Source organism: Panthera pardus, unplaced genomic scaffold, assembly GCF_024362965.1.
Source record: "Panthera pardus isolate Hobbes unplaced genomic scaffold, ASM2436296v1 HiC_scaffold_6, whole genome shotgun sequence".
In the NCBI taxonomy this organism is placed as follows: domain Eukaryota; kingdom Metazoa; phylum Chordata; class Mammalia; order Carnivora; family Felidae; genus Panthera; species Panthera pardus.
The window spans coordinates 114,646,885-114,653,736 of record NW_026526991.1 but is presented as its reverse complement, the minus strand read 5'-3'; positions in this window follow the sequence as shown (position 1 = coordinate 114,653,736).

The window sequence follows — 6,852 nt, the reverse complement described above, 5'->3', positions numbered from 1 at the left end:
ACTCTCATCTCCCACTTCCCTGAGCGGGGGGAATCAACCAAATTAATAAGACTCAACAATACTGAAGACGGGTTGGGGAAAATTTCTTGAGATGCCCTTAAGTATGATTTGTTCACCTCCCATCCTGAAACACACTGATAATCAATAAATGTTTACAAATGGGCATTTGCTTTTACGTACTTTTAAGTAGACTTCAATGTGTCTGTCATAAAAGGGAAAAAGGGGTCAGGCCACTCTCTTAAAATGTGCATTCCACCTGTAATATTTATACCAAGTGAATAAAAACATCATGTTCCAAACGACTTTATTTGATGTGTGACTATTCCTGAGTGAGATCTATAGTTTATAGAAGTACACGTATAAATGTATAAATTCCTCCAAAGGAATTATTCTCCAATCTATGATCTGAGTTCCAATACTTTTCATTTGAGACCTCAAAAGGAGAAGACAATATATATTAAAACAGATGAAGTGTATGATGCTTGGATTCATTTATTCAAGATACATTATAAAAGTGTTTTTTTAAACTTCTTTTATCTAAGTTATCATTAGTATATTTGTTCAGGAGTCAATATCATCTGTATCTTATCAAACTGTGAAGCGTTTCAATATGGTAAATTAAGGAGTTATCCAGGAATGTCATATGGACTTTGCTGGTACTTTTTATGTACTAAGAAATGACTTCATAGATTTCTCTGGTGACTTCGATTAAGTCTCTTGTGACTGCCAAACTGATATAAAAACTTACTGCCATCTTGAAATGATCAAATACTAAATACTCAAATGGATGTAATTTGAGTACGCCATTGAAAAATCAAACACTTTGTGAATGAATTCAGTTTAAGAGAAATAATATTTGGGAAATTATGCCTGAATATCTTTGAAAATTGAGGCGTGCTTGTGGATAAAGTACTCAATGTTTTCTTCTGTGGTCTAATTTTTGGGAGTTTCTTTATGAATAACATCTCATGCACTTCTCTACCTTAACTAATGTGCCACACTACTATTCCCTTTTATTTTTAGGTTGTGTGTTTCTCCTAATTTGTGGAGTGATAGGGTACAGAATTATAATATCACTCAGAATAAGTAATAAATACGGGTATAGTACAGTTACTGAGACAAGACAATCTTAGTGTCAGTAATAAAGAAAAGCCATTTTAAAACAGGGCTCCTTTCTCTAGTTTTAGGGGTCAGAGATCTCCAGAAATAGGGACATTTTTGGAAAGAGAATTTTTAGCCTATCAGATTTTTTAAAGTGGTCCCTGACTGTGCAATCAGATTAAGGCCAAGTATGTAAATGCCAACCTTTGGATGGGATCTAACCATTTAGCCAACTATCCGGATATTTTGTCTGTACAAACCAAGCCAGCCACTATTTGATAACTGAACAAATTTTCTCCTTTTATTTGGGTATGCCAAACACTTTCATTACTTTTTTTCATTCAAGTATAACTGACGTATAACATGATATTCACTTGGGGTGTATAACAATGATTTTCTCTCTGCATCCATTGTAAAATGATCATAGTAAGTCTAGTTAACATCTGTTACCATACATAATGAAAATTTTCTTCTTGTGATGAGATCTATTACATACGTGCAACTTGCAAAGATGCAATACCATATTATTAACTATAGTCTCCAGGCTGAGCATTACATCCCTATGATTTATTTCATAACTGGAAGTTTGTATCTTTCGACCTGCTTCTCTCATTTTGCCACCTCCCACCCCTGCCTCTGGCAGCCGCCGATCTGTTCTCTGTATCTGTGAGTTTGTTTTGTTGTGGCGGTTGTTTGTTTGTTTTAGATTCCACATGTAATGAGATCAGTGGTTATTTCAAGCATTTTTATTATTATCCTCATTTGTTAGATGAGGAAATTGAGGCATAGAATTTCTTTTTTTTTCTTTTTTACTTTATTTTGAGAGAGACAGAGACATTGCAAGTGGGGGAGGAGCAGAGAGAGAGGGAGAGAGAGAGGACACCAAGCAGGCCCCATTTCTCCAGCACAGAGCCTGATGTGGGACTCGAACTCCCAAAACCATGAGATCATGACCTGAGCTAAAACCCAGAGTCCAAGGCTTAGCCGACTGAGGCACCCAGGCACCCCCCCCCCTTTTTTTTAAACTTTATCTTATTTTTTTGGTTAAGTAGTTTCTTCAAGTTCGAGCTATCTGGGCCCAGGGAGTAGAGCCCACTCTTTCTTAATCACTATAAGGTTCTGTATGCCCAGATAATAGCTTAACTTCAGGTTAACATTTCAAGATTTAACTCATGAAATTTCTCATATCTAGGGAAAATTGACCATCATTTCAACCGAGGCTAATTTCTTGCTTAATATAGCTCTGCTCCTTATATGTTTTCCCATTAGATCTATTCATTCAACTTTAGTAATGTGGTTTATTGGTCTGTTTCCCTTTCAGGACTAGATATCCCTGTAATAAAGGGATTGTGTCTTATGCATTACTATACCCTTCGCACAAAGCTTTGTGCACAGTAAGTTCTAAATTAATATTGTTGTAAATGAATTCATTTTATTTCCCTTCTAGGTGTGCATGAGGGAGAATAATCTTTGAGGCTACTGGAAGAGTAGCTAAGAATCTTAGAATCTTCTGGAAGAGTTATCTAGACTTGGGGTTGGTTTTAGATTGTACTTGAATAGTGACCAGTGAGGATCTGGCCAGATTGACTAAAACAGGGTGTTCCAGAAAGTCAGATGCCTACATATAATACCCTAAACCATTTTCCTATCAGTGTAACCTGAAAATAATAAGCAAGAGATTATGTAACATGATTCTCAGGTTTTTATTTTAATGATAAAATAGTAGTTAGTCAATACGTGGCTCTAGCCATTATCTGGCACCTAACCAGGGGAAGGAGAGGAAAACAAAACAAAACAAACCAACAGAGAAGCCACAGCCTTTGCCTTTTCTAGGTATTCAGAACAAGGATTTATCTGTAACTTGAGGTTCATGAACTCCCCACCATGGTATGCAAGATTTGGTTGCCTGTATAAGTGATTACCTCTTTGAATACCCAGATTAAAACAAACAAACAAACAAACAAACAGACAAACACTGCTTTGGGGGATCTGTGCAATCTAGCGATAAAACCATACTTTCCCTTGTGCTTCAGTATCAAAGCATCTGTATCAGGGCCTCAGACAGTCTGTTCAGTAGCTGTTGGTATATTTTCTTCCATTTCTGCTCCACCAGATTCTGGAGAATGAAGAAGGTATTTTCTTTCATTTTTGTGCCCCTAGCACCTGGCAACATGAAGCCTTATAAATGGAAGGTTTTCGATTAAAAAGAACGAATGTATGGCCTAGAAATTGCAGAAGTTACAGTCTTCTGGAATCTTGTAGAATCTTCTGGAAGAGTTTAATCCTTCATTATCATGTATATAAGTTTCTTAGTACATAAAACAGGGCTAATATTACAAATTCTGGGGGGAAATAAAAAGAGACTAATTGTAGGAATAAATTCTTAAATTATTACTTTTTTCTTTCTGGAGTCATTAGCTTTACATTTCACTGGTGAAAAATACAAGACTAGGTATTTTCCTGACCAGGTAGTTTGGCCAGTGGTAGGAGAAATGCATGTCTTTAGAACACTATTGGTACCTCAAGTCTTTTGAGGTCCTTTGAGAATTTCTTCTCTAGAATTCCCAAAACTTTGCATTTTGTTGGGCATGCTTCGTCGTGTTTCCAGATGAACCTATGACTAGGAACTCAGGGGCTAGAAAGTACGTGAGCTGCATGGACAGGGCAACACTGGCAATGGACAGAGAAACAAGAACTTGGGTCTCAGTCCTGTTCAGTTATTAACTTGAAGGTGATCTTAAGCATGCCATTCAACCTCCGGTGACCTCCATGTCATCAGTCTATAAAGTGAGGGGGCTGGTTTAGACAAGAGAAGAGCAGTGGAGAAGCAGAGAGAGAGGGAGAGAGAATCTCAAGCAGGCTCCGCACTATCAGCACAGAACCCGACACGGGCTTGATCCCACAAACGGTGAGATCATGACCTGAGGTGAAATCAAGAGTCAGCCACTTAACCAACGGAGCCACCCAGGTGCCCTCTGCCCTTGTCTTTGTACAGAGGTCACTCATTAAAGTCTTTTTTACCTTATAAAGAAAACTAATAAAAAAATTTAAAAAAATAAAGTCTTTTTTACCTTTTCTCATTTTAAGAAGGAGGTAGATTGTATCTACACACTTAGTGAAAGAATAGTTCTGAGAATTTTTCAGCTGTAATTTTTTAGTGATCTGATTCAGACATTTGACACAAACAGGAACTTATTAAGCACTTTGACAGAAGTGGATCTGCACAAGGACCTGACAGAAGTTACCTAATCTTTTGAAATCCTGACAATTATGTCATGGGGTAAACAGACGCTTTTGATGGTGTTTCATCTTCCTTAAATATTTCAATGGATTTACCCATAGAAAATGAAAACACTAATTTGAAAAGTATATGCACCCCCATGTTTATAGCAGCATTACTTACATTATCTAAGATAAGGAAACAGTCCATTGATAGATGAATGAATAAAAGAGATGTGGCATATATATATATATATATACATATATATATATACACACACACACATATATATATCACCATATATATATACACACACACACACACACACCACCATATATATATATATATATATATATATATATATATATATATATAATGGAATATTACTCAGCCATAAAAAAGAATGAAGTCTTGCCATTTGCAACAATATGGATGGACCTAGAGGGTATAATACTAAGCTATACAGAGAAAGACAAACACCATATGATTTCACTCATATGTGGAACTTAAGAAATAAACAAACAAAAAGAAAAAAGAAGAGGCAAACAAACAAACAAACAAACAAAAAACCAGATTCTTAAATATAGACAGCAAACTCGTGGTTACCAGAGGGGAGGTAAGTTGGGGGGAAGAATGAAATGGATAAAGGGGATTAAGTGTACGCTTATCATGATAAGCACTGAGTAATATATAGAATTGTTGAATCACTATATTGTACCTTTGAGACTAATACAACATTGTATTAATTATACCTCAGTTAAAAAAAAAAGAAAAAAAATGTTGCAATGGAAATGGTTCCTAGATTTGTTGGCAGGTCCTGGGGAGATTAGGGTTAAAGACATCTGTTTATACAAGTACACTGTGGTTGGTTTACACTGAGTTCAATTTCTTTAATTAGATTACTCTTTTGGAAGGTAGAAAATATATTTTCTAATAACAAAAAGTACCCCTAGAATATACTAAAGGACTGAGAAGTCTATATTGTGGTTGACCAGCTGACCAAAAGCATAAATCAAAATAGACTCTTGGCATGTAAATGAAAAATTTTCTCCAAAAGAAATCTGGTGGAACTCACCTAAGTCCAACTCTATGTTCTGGGAAGAATGCAAGGACAAAGTGACAATGAGAGAAAATTCTGAAGACCCTCTGAAACTTTAGCACATCGAGCTCTCTTCTGGAGTTAAGATTGAAAGCAGAATTACCAACTAACTTCTCCAAAAGAACAGGAGAAATCTAATTGTTTGCCTGATATATTAAGATTTGAATAAATCTTAAAGGAGGGATAAAAATTCACAGGTAGACTGGGGAAGGAAGAAAAGGCTTTCAAAGCAAAAAGAGCAGCGCAAGCAAAGGCACTGAGGTACAGAATGGTTTTGTCCATTCAGGATCAACAAGAAGAATGGTTCTACTTTACAGTTTAAAATGAAGATGTAGCGGGAGACCAGATGAATAAAGGTCTGTACATGACATGCTAAGGACCTTGTCCTTCATTCTACAAACCAGTGACTTACCACTATGAGTTAAATTGTGTTTCCCAAAAAGATGTGTTGCAGTTCTAACCTCTAGTACTGTGAACGTGATCCTATTTAGAAACCCAGTCTTTGTAGATATAATCAAGTCGAGATGAGGTCATTAGGGTATGCCTTAATTTAATATGACCAGTGTCCTTAGAGAAAAAGGAAATGCCATGTAAAGACAGAGGCAAAGGCTGGAGTGATGCAGCTGTAAGCCGAGAACTGCCGATCGCTGACATTTACCATCAGAAGCTACAAGGAAGTAGAGAAAGATACTACTGAGAGTCTCACAGGGAGATGGCCTTGCTGACACCTTGATTTTGGACTTCTAGCTTCCAGAGCTGTGAGGAAATACATTTCCATAACTTACTTTCTTTCTTTCTTTCTTTCTTTCTTTCTTTCTTTCTTTCTTTCTTTCTTTCTTTCTTTTCTTTCTTTCTTCCTTTTCTTTCTTTCTTCCTTTTCTTTTTTTTTTTTAATTTTTTTATTTATTTTTATTTTTTAGTATATGAAATTTACTGTCAAATTGGTTTCCATACAACACCCAGTGCTCATCCCAAAAGGTTCCCTCCTCAATACCCATCACCCACCCTGCCCTCCCTCCCACCCCCCATCAACCCTCAGTTTGTTCTCAGTTTTTAACAGTCTCTTATGCTTTGGCTCTCTCCCACTCTAACCTCTTTTTTTTTTTTTTCCCTTCCCCTCCCCCATGGGTTTCTGTTATGTTTCTCAGGATCCACATAAGAGTGAAACCATATGGTATCTGTCTTTCTCTGTATGGCTTATTTCACTTAGCATCACACTCTCCAGTTCCATCCATGTTGCTACAAAAGGCCATATTTCATTTTTTCTCATTGCCACGTAGTATTCCATTGTGTATATAAACCACAATTTCTTTATCCATTCATCAGTTGATGGACATTTAGGCTCTTTCCATAATTTGGCTATTGTTGAGAGTGCCGCTATAAACATTGGGGTACAGGTGCCCCTATGCATCAGTACTCCTGTATCCCTTGG